Source organism: Oryctolagus cuniculus, chromosome 1 (assembly GCF_964237555.1).
Source record: "Oryctolagus cuniculus chromosome 1, mOryCun1.1, whole genome shotgun sequence".
Lineage (NCBI taxonomy): Eukaryota > Metazoa > Chordata > Mammalia > Lagomorpha > Leporidae > Oryctolagus > Oryctolagus cuniculus.
The window spans coordinates 178768568-178786755 of NC_091432.1; the positions used below are offsets into that span (position 1 = coordinate 178768568).

Consider the following 18188-nt stretch of genomic DNA (forward strand, 5'->3'; position numbering starts at 1 on the left):
TTTATTCCCTATGCCACAGTGGTGGCCCCTAAATGTACTTTTTTTTTAAATTTATTTATTTACATGAAAGACTTACAGAGAGAGAGACAGAGAGAGAGACAGAGAAAGAGAGGTCTTCCTTCTGCTGGTTCACTCCCTAAATGGCTGCAATAGCTGGGGCTTGGCCAGTCTAAAGCCTGGAGCCTGGAGCTACTTCCAGGTCTCCCAGGAGGGTAGCAGGAGCACAAGCACTTGAGCCACCTTCTGATGCTTTTCCCAGGGAATCGGAAGTGGAGCAGCCGGGACTCCAGTGGTGCCCATATGAGATGCCAGTCCCTCAAGAGGTGGCTTTACCTGCTACACTGGGCCTTGGTTATTTTATTTTTCAAAAGTCATCATACTAATATGTTTTTTTTTTGCTGGGGTGTTTAAGCCATTTAAAGTAATTAAATTTTAAATTTAAGTGAAATCTGAAGTACTGATAAGGAAGGACTTCTATCATTTTGCTCTTTGTTTTGTAGATATTGTATTTTTGTCCTTCATCTCCTGCATGAATACCTTCTTTTAGGTTCAGCTGAGGTTTTTTTGGTAGCTAAATGTTTAAATTCCCCTTCTTGGCAAAAAAACCCAACATAATGGGGAAGGCAGCGAGCAGATAACACTGGCTCCGTGGGGAAGAAAAACCTGAAAAGGAAAGCCGCTACTGAAGAACCATAGGAGGCTGCAGTCTCCGGGGATGGGGCGACAGAAAGCAGGGTCAGCCTCCGAAAGCAGCTGCATTTCCTCCAGGTGTCAGCATTTCCGAGATAAGAACAAACAGCCGCGACACTTGACGTTCATGTGGTGGAAGCAACAGCAGAGCAAGGAAAAGTTGGCAGCTAGGCCGTGCAGTGGCTCACTAGGCTAATCCTCTGCCTGCGGCGCCGGCACCCCAGGTTCTAGTCCCGGTCGGGGTGCCGGATTCTGTCCCAGTTGCTCCTCTTCCAGTCCAGCTTTCTGCTGTGGCCAGGGAAGGCAGTGGAGGATGGCCCAAGTGCTTGGGCCCTGCACCTGCATGGGAGACCAGGAGAGGCACCTGGCCCCTGGCTTTGGATCAGTGTGGTGCGCTGGCAGCAGCCATTGGGGGGTGAACCAATGGAAAAAAGGAAGACCTTTCTCTCTGTCTCTCTCTCTCACTGTCCACTCTGCCTGTCCAAAAAAAAAAAAAGTTGGCAGCTAAGAAAAAACTTAAAAAGCAGGGAGAGGCCTTTGGTGATAAGGTTCCACCAAAACCTGTACCCAAGATCCTTGACAACCAGCGTGAATATGATGAAACTGTAGTAACCATAGTAGATCCTAATGATGAAGAGGTTGCTTGTGAGGAAGCTACAGATGAATTTGCTTCTTACTTCAACAAATTTCTCCCAACTTTTCATCACAACATCAGATAGACCTCATGGGAGAACACTAAGACTCTGTGAACAGCTCTCCACGGTTACACCAAACTTACATGTTTATTACAAAAGAGGACTGGCTCTGAAAAAAATGATTCCACAGTGCATTTCAAGAGATTACACAGATCTGATCATTATCAATGAAGATAGCAAAACACCAACAGATGGACTGATTTTGAGTCACTTGCCAAATGGTCCACTGCTCATTTAAAAATGAGCAGTGTTTGTAAAGAAATTAAGAAGAAGCAAGAACCCCACAGACCTGAAATGATTTTGAATAATTTTCAACACAGCTAAGTCATTCTATTGAACATAGATTTGTTTCTCTCTTTCCCCATAATCCTCAGTTTATTGGAAAGGCAGGTTACCACGTTCCACAATCAGCGGGATTATATCTTCTTCAGATTTCACAGCTTTGCATTCAAGAGTAAAAAGAAAGCAGCAATTCAGGGGCCGACGCTGTGGCGCAGCAGGTTAAAGCCCTGGCCTGAAGCACCAGCATCCCATATGGGTGCTGGTTTTAGCCCCAGCTGCTCTTCTTCTGATCCAGTTCTCTGCTGTGGCCTGGGAAAGCAGTAGAGAATGGCCCAAGTCTTTGGGCCTCTGCACCCATGTGGGAGACCCTGAAGAAGCTCCTGGCTCCTGCCTTCGGATCGGCGCAGGTCCGGCCGTTGTGGCCATCTGGGGAGTGAACCAGTGGATGGAAGACCTCTTTCTGTCTCTACCTCTCTCTGTATCTCTGTCTTTCAAATAAATAAAAAAAAAATTTTTTTAAAAAAGAGAGAGAGATGTGTGCATCCCAAGTGGCGACTTAGCTGCTTTGCTAAATATTCACCCCAGTGAGCACTGTGAGTCTCTTTGAGTTCATCCTACTTGGGGCTCATTGAGATTCTTGGGTGTTTATATTTACATATATCATCAAATTTTGGGGAGTTTACAGCTGTTACTTCTTCAAATATTCCCTCTGCCCGCTTCCTCACTCCCTTCTACTGTAACTCCCACAATCTATATATTAGTCTGCTTGATGTTATTCCACAGGTCTCTTAGAATAATTCACTTTTCTTCAGTTATTTTTTTCTGTTGCTCAGACTCATGAATTTTCATTGTTTTAACTTCATGTCTGCTGATTCTTTCTACTAACCTATTCAAATTTGCCTTTGAATACCTGTAGTAAAATTTTTCCTTCAGTTATTATACTTTTCAACTCCAGAATGTCTTCTTTGACTTCTTTTTAGTTTTCTCTCTTTAACAATATTTCCATTACTTGTTCCTTAAGCATCCTTAAAAGTTTGTTTTAAAGTCTTTGTCTCACAGACTTACCATCAAGTCTTGCTAAAAATATTGCGTTCCTTTGAACCATAATTTCCTGTTTCTTTGTATTCCTTGTGAAGGTTTTATTTTTTTTAGGAAACTAGGAATTTAAATGTAATAATATGGTAAATCTGGAAATAAAATTTTCCCCCACACATAAGACTGTTTTTTGTTTTCATTTATTGTGTTTTTAAAATTGTCGAAGCTGTCTCTATATCAGTTATCAGCCTAAGGTGTAAACTCACTGTCTTTTCTTTTTTATTGTTTATTATTTTTATTTTTTTAAGATTTTTATTTATTTATTTGAGAGAGAGAGTTACAGACAGTGAGAGGCAGACAGAGAGAGAGGTCTTCCGTCTGCTGGTTCACTCCCAAAATGGCTGCAACGGCTGGAGCTGCGCTGATCTGAAGGCAGGAGCCAGGAGCTTCTTCCAGTCTCCCACACGGGTTCAGGGGCCCAAGGACTTGACCCATCTTCTACTGCTTTCCCAGGGCATAGCAGAGAGCTGTACTGGAAAAGGAGCAACTGGGACTAGAACTGGTGCCCATGTGGGATGCCGGTACCACAGGACAAGGATTAACCTACTGTGCCACAGCACTGGCCCCAAGTGTCTTTTCTGAGCCTATGTCTTTCCTTGGACTTGTGCAGTCACTTTCTAGTTTTCCTCATATGTGGCTGGTCTTTTTATTTTTTTTTTATTTTTTATTTTTTAGCTTATTTATTTGAGAGAGTGAGCACCTTCATTCATTCATTCTCCAAATGCCCACTACAGCCAAGGCTGGACCTGGCTATAGCCAGGAGCCTGGAACTCAACCCAGGTCTCCCAAATGTATTGCAGTAACCCAAATATTTGAACCGTCACCTGCTACCTACAAGGGTCTGCGTTAGTAGGGAGCTAGAGTCAGGAGCTAGAGCCCGATATTGAACCCAGGTACTCCAGTGTGGGATGTGGACATCTTAACTGGCGTATTAACCACTATGATCAAAAGTCTGCCCTTGTAGTTGCTTTAGAATATCTTCTTCCTTCATGTCTGGTTCCCAAAGTGGGAAAGGAGAAAAAAAAATGAAAAGGGGAGACAGAATACCAGGCCTTTAAATTTCCTGATTGCCCTTCAGCCAAGGGTAAGGGGCTTGCCACAATGCAGGGTGGTGCACCAGTAATGTTTGCCTGCATCCTTGTACCAGTGGTCAGAAGCAGCAATCAGAGCATACATTCTGATGTTTGAAGGGCAGGTTCATTTTTCCCATGCTGATTCCTGTAAGCTGTGTACAACCCACTCCAGGAACATGTACATTGGTGTCTGTCATGGGGATGGGGATGGTTGTTGGGTAATCGGTACTGTTCTAAGGGGTAAAATTAACTGCAGTTTACCATCTAAACCCTCTCCTAGAAGGTAGAAGCCTTTAATAGACTCCAGAGTTCCAAACTAGTTATATCAGACAGATACTGCCAGTGCAGTTTTTGTCTAGGTGGTTTCTGTTGCTTTCTACTGTACCATTTTCCCAGAACTCTTTCATGCCCATATCTTAAGCACCACATTATAGTACATCCTTAAGGAGATTTCTTTTAGGGGTCTGATAGTTTTTGTATAGACACATCTCTCTATATGAATCCATACAAGGAAGTATGATCAAAATATTAAAGAAGTACAAGTGAGGAGTGAGAATTATCTGTGCAGTGGTAGCAACATTGGAGCTGGAGAAAGATTAGATTCTAGATAGATTTAGATGGAAAATTTGGCTAGAATTCATGAATGCTATGGATTCAGGGTAGTTTCTTAATTCCCCTGTAATTCACTCAACAGCTCCTTCTGCCTTAAGCTTCTAGTAAAAAGTGAGTAGAATTCAATACAAAAATTAGCATTTTATATAGACAAGGAGTTCCTTCAATTTGAAGGCATACCACAAAAGCACTGGTACTTCAAGACCTGACTCCAAAACCTTAGCGTGAGGGGCAAGTTGTAGTCACGCTGGTGTGAAGTCGTGATAAATCTCTGCTGGAATTCGTTCATCATGGTAGAAGCTAGAATTTCCCATGCTGTATTTAGATTTTCCATTTTGATTACCAATAGGATACTTGGAATTGAAATCAGAACTTTTCTTAATAATCCCTATATGTTTCTATATTTGAATGTCAATAATAACCCCATCTTCAAGTAATATTTTTGTGGCCTCTTTATCCCATAGCTTTACAAATCTAGCCTTTTGAAGGCAGTACAGTTCATACTGCTTTTTTCCTTTATGTAATACTAATTTTTTTTCATAATTTCCTATTTTCAGAGCACAAATAAATGAAAACTGATTATATGCTTAGGTTTAGATATATTGGGAGGTGAGGGAAAATGTGCAAATTACTCAGATCATTTCTCAAGATAAGCATAACAGTTTTGTTTCTTAGCTAAACGTATTTTTTTTTTTTTTTTGACAGGCAGAGTTAGACAGTGAGAGCGAGACAGAGAGAAAGGTCTTCCTTTTCCGTTTGTTCACTCCCCAAATGGCCGCTACGGCTGGCTTGCTGCGGCTGACATGCTGCGCCGATCTGAAGCCAGGAGCCAGGTGCTTCCTCCTGGTCTCCCGCGCAGGTGCAGGGCCCAAGCACTTGGGCCATCCTCCACTGCCTTCCTGGGCCACAGCAGAGAGCTGGACTGGAAGAGGAGCAACCGGGACAGAACCAGCGCCCTGACTGAGACTAGAACCTGGGGTACTGGCGCCGCAGGCGGAGGATTAGCCAAGTGAGCCGCGTGTTTTCAAGCACAATGGTTTTCATCTGAAAGGCTGAATAGCATGAAAAAATACACAGAAATATTACTGAGTTTGTCAAAAAGTACATTTTTATTAAAAAGCTGAATTCTGTACCTTGAATTATGCCTAGAACTTTCTGCCCTTACTTATTGATTACTCTATGTCAGGTGATCTGTATACAATACTACTATTAATGATGTGGTTGAAAAACTGTGAATTGATTGTTGGACAGCATTAAGTTTTGGTCTTCTAAAAATTAAAGTCTTCCTCTTCATCACGTCTAAAGACCTGACTTGAAATTTAACTTCAGTCATGCCAAGTTCTGTTTTTAAGCAGTTTAATGTATCACTATAATATTTCTTAGATCTCTGTCCAGTCCGATAGATGGAATAGCCAAATTGCAGTCACACTAGTTCTGAGCATGCAGGCCAGAAGAAAAGTAGTTAAACATCTTGCTGTGTGTGAGCAGTTCGAGGGCAGGCGGACACCATGCACCTTGACCACCTATTATGAAGCTTTTTGCTGCCGTGTCAAGTGAAAGCGAGTTAATTGGGTGAAGCTGTGGAGCATGTTAGGGGCCTGGTAAAGGGTTGCTGTCTGACAGCTGAATGTCAGCAGAAGCCAGTCAAGTGTAGCTGAGAGACAGAGACCTGTCACAAAGTTCCCGCAGACTGAAACACAGTGAGGAAGCTGAAATATGGTTCCGTCTCACTTTCTCCCTCATTGAATCCAAGCACCTTAAAAGATTTTACACTGTATGTGTCAACCCTTGTTCTGTACGCTGTTTCCCCCTAACTGTCCTGCATTCAAATGATTGAACAAAAGATGCTAATGTTTAGCAAAGTGAATGTAAATTCCCTCTTTTCCCCTTTTCTGCCCAAGCAGATAGACATTCAACTCAAAGGAAACTTTGAAGGTTTACATCAAACAATTAGATTGCCTCCACATTTAGCTTATAATAGAATCTTTTTCTCAAGAGAATATGAAAATTGACAATTAATGCAGTAGAATAAGCGATGCATTTTACTTCAATGTAGAGAATCTAGCTTTAGGGAGCTGGGATTTGTGCCTGGTTGACTTGAGAATGGACTTTTGCCGAGGTAACTTTTCTCTTGTCTTTTGTCCAAGGCTACTTTCCTTCTTTTTTTCTCAGTGGCCTAAGGTTAATGTGTCATAATGATAGCCAGCAGAAGCTCACGAAAGATAAACACAGAGAAAAGTAGTGAGGTCCCTTCTGACACTTTGGAAATGAGGGATTGAAGAAAGCTGGAATTAAACTTTGTAAAATAAAAATATTTTCAGCAAGAGAAGAGTTTAATGTGAAAACATGTCCTACTTGTTGGGATTTATTTTTGGAATACGGATTAGAAGTCCTTTCATTCATTCAACAACAGGCAGGTATATGGAGTATCTCTTCTCTACTTGCCACCCCGTGGCCACTGCTAACACATAAACAGAGTAGCCTGGGCCTTCAAAGAATGAGCACCCCAGCCAGCACTGTTTGGTTAGAACGTACAGTGATGCTGGAAATGTGGTGTTGAGCACTTGGAATGTGGCTAGTGGGACTGAGGAACTGAACTTTAATTGAATTTAAACTGTAATTAATTTACAATTAGATAGCTATATATATAGCTACCATATTAAAAAGTGCAGGTCTAAGCAAGCAGAGGACTATGATAAGATGCTACACATATTGTGAAAGGGTAGGGGGCTGTTATGATAACCTGAGGACATCTAGACCTCCATGTAAGGTAATAGATGGCAGGGAATCTTTAGGGGAACAGTCATACTTGAAGTAAGTTTTAAAAAACAGCAGGAGGTTGGGCCAGCTCTGTGACATAGCTGCTAAGGCTGCTGCCTGCAGTGCCGGCATCCCATGTGGGCGCTGGTTCGAGTCCTGGCTGCTCCACTTCCAATCCAGCTCTCTACTATGACATGGGAAAGCAGTAGAAGTTGGCTCAAGTCCTTGGGTCCCTGCACCCACGTGGGAGACCTGGAGGAAGTGCCTGGCTCTTGGCTTTGGATTGGCTCAGCTCCACTGTTATAGCCATCTGGAGAGAGAACCAGTGGATGGAAGATCTCTTTCCCTCTCCCTGCCTCTGATTCTCTGTAACACTGCCTTTCAAATAAATAAATAAACCTTTAAAAAATTAGCATTTTCATTAGCGCTAGAGAGCAAAGATGTTGTATAGGAAATTACCTTATGGCATCGATAGCTTCCAAGCACACTCTTGGACAAGTTATCCGAGAGATCATAGAACAAAAGATCTCATGGAAGAGATGAAAATACTCAAAGCACATGGTTTATGGAATTAATTAAAACATACAGTGAAAAGCAAGAAGAGACATGGTAGAGAGCAAGCAGGTGAAAGGACTGTGTTCCTAGGACTTCTGTGCCTGTCAGCCTTCTCCCCTGCAGGGACCAGGTTTGAAGTCTGAAAAGGGAACCTGGAGGACAGAAGGTGCCCGGAGCCCCTTGCACACCCTGTCATTTTAGGAAGGCTACAGGGATAAATGTGCCTGGCCAGTACTTACAGTTTGCCATTTTGGCTGCTGAACAGCTTTGGGTTTAACGAAAGTTCTAGGGCCCGTTTGAAAAGGACATTAGCTTAAAGGTGGCATTATCGCTCTGCCTTACGAGATGGTCCTTCCAACCCTGTTTGTAAAGTAACATAGGGTGCTAGCTCACTATGCTGGGCATGCAGATTCCCATGTCTCACACATGGCTTGCAGATTCATTGTCTGTGGTTAACACTTCTTCAGAGTTTCATCTGTCCTATTTCTTTCTTGTGTTCAGTAGGAAAGTTACATATTTCCAAATAATAAGCAGATATACAATAAAGAGATGAAGTAGGAAACAGAAATCTGAAAGGATGGTGTTTATGCAAATTAAAAGTGCATTTGTACTAGAGAAAATGAAGAGGTGCCTCAATAACTGGTAAGGGCTATAGTCAAGAGCTTGGAGAGCTATGCCAGAATCATTGTCGCGTGGAGACCCTTCTCTGAGCCCAAGCTGTGTTTCAGACAAGTCTAGGCTTTTCTGAAAAATCAGATGTGCAGGCAGTTAGGGAGTTAATTTGGATGAGAGCTCTGTCTATGGAGAAGAAAGCTTAGTGGAGGCTTTGTGAGCAAGTGCCACAGGAGGAAGGGCGAAGTGGAGAGGGCTGCTCAATGCCTCTCCTCCATGCAGGCCTAAGGCCTGGCATCCGCCCTTTCAGGCAAAGGGCCTGCAGAGGGGAGCTGAGAGAAACATCTTGTGACAGACTCTGCAAAACACTGGCTTCCAGTCAGAGTCGCCACAGTGTTCCAGGAACAGAGAGGGAGGGATAGCCATATGGACAACCTGTATCGTGACATCACCTACGTGGCCCATGGAGCCCCTCTAATACAGTGGAGGCAGGCCTTGGTGGAGGGATTACAGCTGCCCCGCAGTTCTTGATGGGTATGATGGGTGTCACGTGAGCAGGTCAGGGAAGAACCACGGAAATCTGATTCTGGTCTGTATCCACAGAGCCTGAGACTGGGAAACTTCCAGAGCCATTGTGCATCAAAGCACATGCTATGGGAACAGCGGGTGTGTGGTTCTATACTATTTCAGCAGATTGCAGTTTTAAGGAGAAATGGCTCAGGGTGCATTTTAGTTTAGTCAGGAACTAGTAACTCATCCTGAGGACAGGGAATGTTTATGTGTTCAGCACTGTATTCTGGTACCTGGAACAGTATCTGGCACATTGTAGAAACCTGATAGCTTCTGCACAGGAAAGGAAATAATTAGCAGGGTGAAGAGAAAATTAGAATTAGAAGAAAATATTTGCAAATCACACATCAGATAAAGGGCTCATATCCAAAATTTATAAGGCAATCAAACTCACTAATAAGGAAACAAGTAGTTCTACTGAAGAAAGGGGCAAAGGACCTACACAGAAATTTCTCAAAAATATGACACATAGAAGGTCAAAGGATATATTAAAAATTGTTCAGCATCCCCAGTCATCAGGGAAATATAAATTAAAACCACAATGAGGTATCATATCAGATTCAGCAGAACGGCTGTTACCAAAAAGATGAAAGGTAGCTAGTGTTGGCAAGAATGTGAAGAAAAGAGAACCTGTGTTCACTGTGGGTGAGAATGTAAATTAGAGCAGCAATTTTGGAAAATCGTATGGAGGTTCTGCCAAAACTAAAAATAGGATTACCCTATGATCCAGCAGTGCCACTTCTGAGTGTATTTCCAGAGGAACTAGAATCGTCTGTCAAAGAGATGGCTGCATGCATATCCATGTTCGCTGCAGCCTTGTTCACGGTAGCTAAGACTTGGAAGCCATCTATGTGTCCATAAGAAAGTGAATGGATGGAAAAGATTGTGGTGTGTATATACAATGGCATACCATTCAGCCTTAAAAAGAACACAATTTGGTCATTTGTAACAATGAATCTAGATGACATTATGCCAAATGAAATTGGGGGTCACTATCTGGATAATTGTATCTGTAAATGCTCCACAACTTAAGAGCAGAAGTCTCAGAACTACTGCTGGATAGCAGGAATTCTGTGTTCTGTGGACATTACTCAGTCCAAATCTGTTAAGCTTTTCCAAACCTCCACAGAATGGTTTCGCAGTTAAAGGTGCATATGAAAGAAGTCTAGTGCTATCTGCATCTGTCTTCTGTTACTTTCCCCGACAGTGACATAATTTTAAACCACCTGTCAGAATTCTTTTTACATTGCATTATCTTTGATCTTGATTGTTGGCTGTTCCTCAGCTAAAATTCATGGCACTTTGCTATATTGTTGGCATTTATGAAATCTGAAATATTATAAATAAAGTTATTTATTTAATTATAAAAACAGTCTAGGCACAGAAAGACAAATATTTCATACATAGTCTCATATGTGACATATGAAAATTTAAACTCTTAAAACTAGATGGTAGAATGGAAACTGCCAGAGGCTGTGGGGTCAGGTAGACAGGGAAAGTGGAATTGTTGGTTAATTGGTACAAGCTCTCAGTTAGTAGGAAAGTTCTGGTTGATCTCTTATGCAGCAAGGCAACTACAGTTAATAATAGAACATTATATATTTTTAAATTGCTAAACAAGGGATTTTTAATATTCTTACCATAGAAAGATAAGTATATGAGGTGATGATATGTTAAATGAACCTTATCTTCTCATTTCACAATGTACATATGTATGTATATATAGTAGTGTAATATTTTACTCTAGAAATACATAAAAATACTGCCAATAAAATTAAATTTAGCAAAAAGCTTTAACAAGTAGGCTAATTTAGGATTCTAACAATAGATATGTTTAGATATGCCTTTTGCTTTATAGATTTGATAATGTAGGGAGTAGATTTCTGAAATATAACCTGTAGGCCTATTACTTTGGAATTTTACGGTTGTTATATTATTCTCACAGTTTTATAGAATTTTCTCTTGAGAGATGGGTTTGGTTTGTGACTGCTGGAAATGGCCGAGTTTTATCAGAAATAACATTCTTTTCTAGCACGTAAAGGAAATATCATTACCAGCTAAGTGATTTGTTTTGGAGCATACTCCCCACTGCTAGTGACTTGAAAGAATTCCACAGATACGACCCCAGATCACATGATTGCTCTTACATCTGAAGTGCTTCTCTCTCACTGACACATGGAGAAACCACATTGTTTTAACTGAAGGTAGGAGGTACCTTCAGAAAGGCCCTGCCATAGAGTTGCTCAAAGGGTCCGCAGCCCTGGAGAATGCAGAGCTGGTATTTGGATGGTCAGCAGGGAAATAGGAGTAAAGATCGACTATGTATGGGGTAGAAGTTTCGCCTAGCAGTTAAGATGCCTGCATCCTATAATCAGAGTGCCTGCGTTCAATACCTGCCTTCAGCTTCTAACTCCAGCTTCCTGCCAGTGCAGGCCCTGGGAGGCGGTGGTGATGGTTCAAATAATTGGGTTCCTTCCAGCCATGTGGGAGATCTGGACTGAGCACCCAGCTTTGGCCTTCTCCCAAGCTCTACCTTTATGGGCATTTGGATCAGTGGATGGGAGCCCTCTCTCATTCTCTCGCTCTCACTCTTTCTCATAAATAAGTAAGTAAATACTTAAAAACAGAACACCATTTGTAGCATCTCTTGGAGAATTATTGGGGATTTTAGGTGTGATATGATGGAATAATAGGAAACATGACTTAATAGCAGGGAAAGGAGGGGCATGGAAAGAGTGTTTTTCAAATTTTGTAAAATGTGAATTCATTGCCAATTTTGTTCAGATGTGTGATTGACTGGTACTAACTTTAAATTCTAAATGATTCAACTTTCTGCTGCTTCTCTGTACCTCAATGAATGGTCAGTAATTCCACTCAGAGAAAAACATGCTGCTAAATGTTCTAAGTTTATAGCTTTCAGATTGTTATGAAATTTTTGACATTGAATTAAAAAAGGTTTATAACTTTAAGAGGAAATTCTTCAGTAATGAAAAAGTGGTCAGAAAATTTTTGCCTAATAGTTCCCTGAGAGAGTGTAACATGTATACATTTTGACCACATGAGTTGTAATTTGGCAGCTGGAAGTGCTATTTGGAGTGGAATGAGGGCACACAAGTAGCCACTGTGCCTAAGGAGTTGTGTTTATGCATAGTAGAGGTGCAAGTCACTCAGTATAATTGTGTAGGCATTCATTCAGTGTCAGATTGAGAATGTGCTGTTGATATCTGAAAATGTTGAAATGAGAGTGTTCTCTGTTAAATAAAAATCTTTTCAAAACTCACCAAACACTTGGTTAAGACCTACCCTCTGAGACCGTTAACTAATCAATTACATTTTCATTTTGGTCACACATTTCAGAGTCATAACTATACTAAAATATATAGTTTCAGTATATATAAAATTAGTCTTTTTAAATAAAGCATTTGAGTTATAAATGCTTATGTGTAATTTGGAAAATGCAGAGGAATAGAGAAAAAATTTCAACAATTCCAATATCTCAAAATAAGTACCATATGGAATTTTGTGTACTGCTTTTTCATGTATATAGTCTTGCTCAAGAGTCAGCGAAATGCAGCCTGTGAGCCCAGTCCACCTACCACCTGTTTTTGTATGGCCTGTGAGCTTAGAATGACTTTAACATTTTAAACGGTTGGAGAAAAAACAAAGAAGAATGCTATTTCATGACAGACACATGAAAATTATGTGAAATCCAAATTTCAGTGTCCATAAATAAACCCTTATCAGACCATGGCTTTGCTTGTTCACTTAAATATCATCTGTGGATACTTTTTTGCTGAAGCTGCAGGGATTGTTAGTAGTTATTCCAGAGAATAGATAGTCTGCAAAGCATACAATATTTATTCTTTGACCTTTTACCCCCAAAATTTACTAATCCTTGGTCAGACCTAAGCATTCATCCATGTTACCCAAAAAATATGATGCGGTGACTGTTCCCCGCAGGCTGCCCGCAGCTTGCCTTGAGCGAGGAGGGGAAGTGCACCACCCGCCACTCAGCCTCCCCCAAACCCCGGGGGACTATCAGGCGTGATGTGGAGCCCAGTCGAAGCAGGGTCTCACTTTATTGTAAAAGGGAGGTGTATATATAGCTGAGGTACAGAGCGGATGGTACAGAGTGGATGAGGGGATGCGGGCAAGGGGTGGGGTGTTGTGATGCAAAAGGTTTTAGCCACTCCTGTTCTACCTTAATGATCCTTAGGCTAAGGCGCCCTGGGGCTGGGGTGTTTGTTACCAGGGATTTGAAACTTACAGACAGGTTTTCAAATTCCAGGCAGGTCGCCCGGGCGCCATGGCTCACTGGGCTAATCCTCTGCCTTGCGGCGCCGACACACCAAGTTCTAGTCCCCGTCGGGGCGCCGGATTCTGTCCCGGTTGCCCCTCTTCCAGGCCAGCTCTCTGCTGTGGCCAGGGAGTGCAGTGGAGGATGGCCCAAGTGCTTGGGCCCTGCACCCCATGGGAGACCAGGAAAAGCACCTGGCTCCTGCCTTTGGATCAGCATTGGAGGGTGAACCAACGGCAAAGGAAGACCTTTCTCTCTGTCTCTCTCTCTCACTGTCCACTCTGCCTGTCAAAAAAAAAAAAAAAAAAAAAAAATTCCAGGCAGGCTCAGGAAGTTTCCTCTAGGCCTCTCCGGATTCAGCCTCCCCCACAATATGATATGATTGTGAATTTTATAGCTACATAATATTCTACCATGGTAGTTGGATTACTTATAATTTTTCTATTATTAATATAAGGAACCTAATCATAAATGGAATTATTGGATTAAATAGCACTGACCATTTCAGACAGTTGCCCAGTTATAGTCCAAGTAGTTCTGTCAACTCATATAATCATGAGCAACTTATGAATGCCTATTTCACAAAGCTGTCTTAATATTTAGTGTTGTGATTGTTAAAATTTAATTTTCATTGGAAAATAATTGATTTTACTTTTCCATTTTTGATTACTATTATAGTAACAGTTTTCCTCCATTTTCATGTTAATCAGCTATACTTTTTACTTTTGTGAGCTGCCAGTTCATAATCTTTGCTCATGATTAAAATACTTTTAAAGATAAAAATAATGAGTAGAAAAAAATAAAATTTCAAAACTCACAAAACTTTTTTTCCCTAACCCACAATCCAGTTACAGAGAGGTAGAGGCAGAGACACACAGAGAGAGGTCTTTCATCCACTGGTTCACTCCCCAAATGGCCACAATGGCCGGAGCTGGGCCAATCCGAAGCCAGGAGCCTGGAGCTTCTTCCAGGTCTCCCACATGGGTGCAGGGGCCCAAGGACTTGGGGCATCTTCCACTGCTTTTCCAGACCATAGCAGAGAGCTGGATCGGAAGTGGAGCAGCCAGGACGCAAACCAGCACCCATATGAGATGCCGGCACTGCAGACAGCAGCTTTACCTGCTATGCCACAGCACTGGTCCCAGTTCCATTTTCTAAAGATTCTTTTTGTCAGAAGAAATAGTGATATATATATATATAAGCATATATATGTGTGTGGTTTTGCATATTTTAAAAATACAAATATATATTTATATATTTTATATACTGTATGTTGTATGTATAAAAACAGTCCTCAACTTAAAATGATTTGACTTAGTTTTTTTTTTATGATTTATTTGTTATTTATTTGAAAGGCAGAGTTACAGAGAGAGGAGGAGAGGGAGAGAGAGCAATCTTTTATCTGCTGGTTCACTCTTCAAATGGCTGCAACAGCCAGGGTTTGGCCAGACTGAAGCCAATGACCTAGAGCTGCTTCCGGGTCTCCCACATGGGAGCAGGGGCCCAAGGACTTGAGCCATCTTTTGCTGCTTTCCCAGGCACATCAGCAGGGATCTGGATTGGAAATTGAGCAGCTGGGTCTCAAATCGGTGCCCATATGGGATGCCGGCTTAATCTGCTATGCTAGAACACAGGCCCCAGGTTACAATTTTTTAAAAAGACTTATTTGTTTATTTGAAAGGCAGAGTTACAAAAAGATAACAAGAGAAGAGAGAGAGAGATCTTCCTCCCTAAATGGCTGCAACTGCCAGGGCTGGGTTGGGCTGAAGCCAGGAACCTGGAACTCCATCTCACTGGGTGGCAGGGGCCCCAAGTACTTGATCTGTCTTCCTCTGCTTTCCCAGGTGCGTTAGCAGGGAGCTGAATTAGAAGTGGATGGAGCAGCTGGAACCACTGTTCATATGGGAAGCTGTCATTGCAGATGGCGGCTTAACCTGCTTCACCACAATGTTGGCCCCCATGATTTATAGTTTTTTTGACTTTACAAAAATATAAAAGTAATACACAGGGGCTGGTGCTGTGTCATGGCAGATAAAGCTGCTACCTGCGTGCTGGCATCCCTTTATGGACACCGGTTTGAGTCCCGGCTGCTCTACTTCAGATCCAGCTCTCTGCTATGGCCTGGGAAAGCAATAGAAGATGGCCCAAATCCTTGGGCCCCTGTACTCACATGGGAGACCTGGAAGGAACTTCTGGCTCCTGGCTTCAGATCAGCATAGCTCTGGCCATTGTGGCCAACTTTGGAGTGAGCTAGCAGATGTAAGAGTCTCTCTCTCTCTCTCTCTCTTTCTCTCTCTCTCTCTCCTTCTCTCTCAGTAACTCTGACTTTCAAATAAATAAATTTTTTTAAAAAAAATACACATTTGGCAGGAATATTACTTTGTATTTTGCATCTTGAGCTCCTGGGCTAGTGATATATAAGAAACTTAAATGTGATATTGGGCAGTGGCAGTGATACTGATACAACTCATAATCTAGTATACTGTGTTTCCTAAGCTTTCATGTCCAGTAGGTCCAGGTGTGTTACGTGCATTTCCAACTTACAATATTATTAATTTAGGATGGGTTTATTGAGGCGTGACCCATTGATAAGTCAAGACATATATATGTATGTATTTGTGTACACACACACACAATTTTGAACCTTCTTTCCTTACTTGGAAATATTTTTGTATCAACAGTTACATTTTTACCTTATTTTTTGAGTGTTTGTATTATATGGTTGTGTCAGACCTCATTTAAATATTGAAGTCTCCTTGGTTGATGGAGACTTTAGTTTCATTTAACACACATTTTTTTCTGTTCAAAAATGCTTCAATGAACACATCTGTATACTTGTCTCAATGATCTTTTGTGAGTGTAAACATAGCAGGAATGCCTCCAGTGCAATTGTTGTGTCAAAAGGTAGGTACATATAAAATTATGTCTTCCAGGCACTGACATTGTGGTGCAGTGGTTAAGCTGCTGCTTACAATACTGGCATCCCATATAAGAGTGCTGTTTTGAGTCCTGGCTGTTCTACTGTGCTTCAGCTTCCCACTAATGCACCTGGGAAGGCAGCAGAGGATGATCCAAATACTTTGACCCTTGCCATCCTTGTGAGAGACAAGGATAGAGTTCCTGACTCCTGGCTTTGACCAATCCAGACTTGGCTATTGTGGACATTTAGGGAGTGAAACAGTGGAAGAAAGACCTCCTTCTCATGGTCTCTTCCTCTATCCCTGTTGCTCTGCCTTTTTTTTTTTTTTTTTTTTTTGACAGGCAGAGTGGACAGTGAGAGAAACAGAGAGAAAGGTCTTCCTTTTTGCCGTTGGTTCACCCTCCAATGGCCGCACCACGCTGATCCGATGGCAGGAGCCAGATGCTTATCCTGGTCTCCCATGGGGTGTAGGGCCCGAGTACTTGGGCCATCTTCCACTGCACTCCCTGGCCACAGCAGAGAGCTGGCCTGGAAGAGGGGCAACCGGGACAGAATCCGGCGCCCCGACTGGGACTAGAACCCGGTGTGCCGGCGCCACAAGGTGGAGGATTAGCCTAGTGAGCCGCGGCGCCGGCCGCTCTGCCTTTTAAATAAAAACTTTTAAAAATGCATCCTTGACTTTTTTTTTTAAAGATTTACCTATTTATTTGAAAGGCAGAGTCACAGAGAGAAGGAGACACACACACAAACTCACACAAACTGAGAGACAGAGAGAGAGAGAGAGAGAGAGAGATATCTTCCATCTGCTGATTTTTTCACTTCTCCAAACAGTCAGGGCTGGGCCAGACCAAAGCCAGGAGCTGGGAGCTTCTTCTGGGTCTCCCATATGGGTGCAGGAGCCCAGGGACTTGGGCACCCTCTGCTGCTTTCCCAGGTACATTAGCAGGGAGCTGGATTGGAAGTGGAGCAGCCAGGACTCAAACTAGTGCCCATGTTGGATGCCAGTGCTGTAGCCCATAGCTTTGACTTTCTGCTCCACAGTGCTCACCCTGACAAATAAGTCTTTTAAAAATAATTTGCACCAGCTCGCATCCATCCCTACCTGCGTGGCATACATTGCTTATTTCTTTCTTTTCGGCAGTGGGTATTGCCAGACAGACATCTATACTTTTGTCTATCTGGTAGGAGAAAAGTATCCTTCATTGGCATGTTTTATATTGCAGTTATTTTTTGAAGATTTATGTATTTATTCATTTGGAAGGCAAAGTGACAGAGATTGAGATTGAGAGAGGTCTTCCATCTACTGGTTTACTCCCCAAATGACTACAGCAGCCAGTACTGGGTCATGCTGAATCTAGGAGCCAGAAGCACCATTGAGGTCTTCTACACAGTTAACAAGAGTCCAAGAACTTCAGACTGTCATCTGCTGCCTTCCCAGGATCATTAGTAGGAAGCTGGATCAAAAGAGGAGCAGCTGGACTTGAACCAGCACTCCAGTGTAGGATGCTCGTATCACAAGCAGTGGGTTAACCTGCTGCACCACAATACTAGCCCCTATATTGCATCTCTTTACTTATGAATGAAGGCTATCACCTTTTCTTATGTTTGTTGCTTATTATGCATCTCTTTCAAACAGTCAATTTGTATTTGAGGCAATTCTGCCAGTGGTTTCCTTGTATCTATTTTCTCCTTGTTTCTTAGTAATGCCGCTTTGGGATATTGCCTAAGCTGCTTAGGGGAAAAAGAAAAAAAGTTAGCCATATGACCTAACGTCTAACCAATGGGATAAAAGCAAACGTGTTTAGTTGTAGAAAGTGTCTTCAAATATGGTAGCAGTACCTTCTTTGTTCCACTTTCTCTCATGGTTAGAATGAAGACATATTAGCTAGAACATAAGTGACTATTTTTTTTTTTTTGAGATTTTATTTATTTACTTGAGAGAGTTACAGACAGAAAAAGAAACAGAGAAAGGTTTTCCATCTTCTGGTTCACTCCCCAAATGGCCTCAGTGGCCAGAGCTGGGCTGA

The 18188-nt window shown here is 42.1% G+C and overlaps 1 protein-coding gene and 1 pseudogene across 18 annotated transcripts in view; both read left to right on the top strand.

Moving 5' to 3' along the window:
• Positions 1–18188, top strand: part of CCDC171 (coiled-coil domain containing 171) — a 395951-nt gene that overhangs the window by 363828 nt on the left and 13935 nt on the right. The gene's annotated exons all lie outside the window — the stretch shown is intronic.
• On the top strand, positions 1110–4247 carry LOC127484783 (ribosome production factor 1 pseudogene; annotated as a pseudogene).